Source organism: Penaeus monodon, chromosome 19 (assembly GCF_015228065.2).
Source record: "Penaeus monodon isolate SGIC_2016 chromosome 19, NSTDA_Pmon_1, whole genome shotgun sequence".
Classification (NCBI taxonomy): Eukaryota; Metazoa; Arthropoda; class Malacostraca; order Decapoda; family Penaeidae; genus Penaeus; species Penaeus monodon.
The window spans coordinates 3,943,647-3,943,956 of NC_051404.1; the positions used below are offsets into that span (position 1 = coordinate 3,943,647).

A 310-nucleotide genomic window follows, 5' to 3' on the forward strand; every position below is an offset into this window, starting at 1 on the left:
TTGCACAGCGGAGGGTACAGAACTGATGAGGGACTGGTGGCTCTCTTCTCTGTAATGACAAAGTGCCTTACAGGGGCGATAGGCTATGTTTCCTGGATTTTACACCTTATTTATTACCATTATTATCAATTTGTGAATAAAATGGTATCGAAGAAAAGTTTCATAGAATGATGTGCTCTACTACTTGGTAAGCTCAGATTCTGTATTTAAGGTATTAGGCGTCTTTTCCAATAATACCTAAGAAATATTGTAGTTCAAGGTTTATTTTAAAGTCAGAAGAGGTTGAAGTTGCATTTTCGATTAATACTTG

General features: G+C 36.1%; 1 protein-coding gene and 1 long non-coding RNA gene across 2 annotated transcripts in view; both read left to right on the forward strand.

Moving 5' to 3' along the window:
* Positions 1-310, forward strand: part of LOC119584987 — a 25,600-nt gene that overhangs the window by 17,349 nt on the left and 7,941 nt on the right. The gene's annotated exons all lie outside the window — the stretch shown is intronic.
* LOC119584986 (THO complex subunit 7 homolog) overlaps positions 1-310 on the forward strand; it is a gene marked incomplete in the record, with an annotated part of 9,088 nt that overhangs the window by 908 nt on the left and 7,870 nt on the right.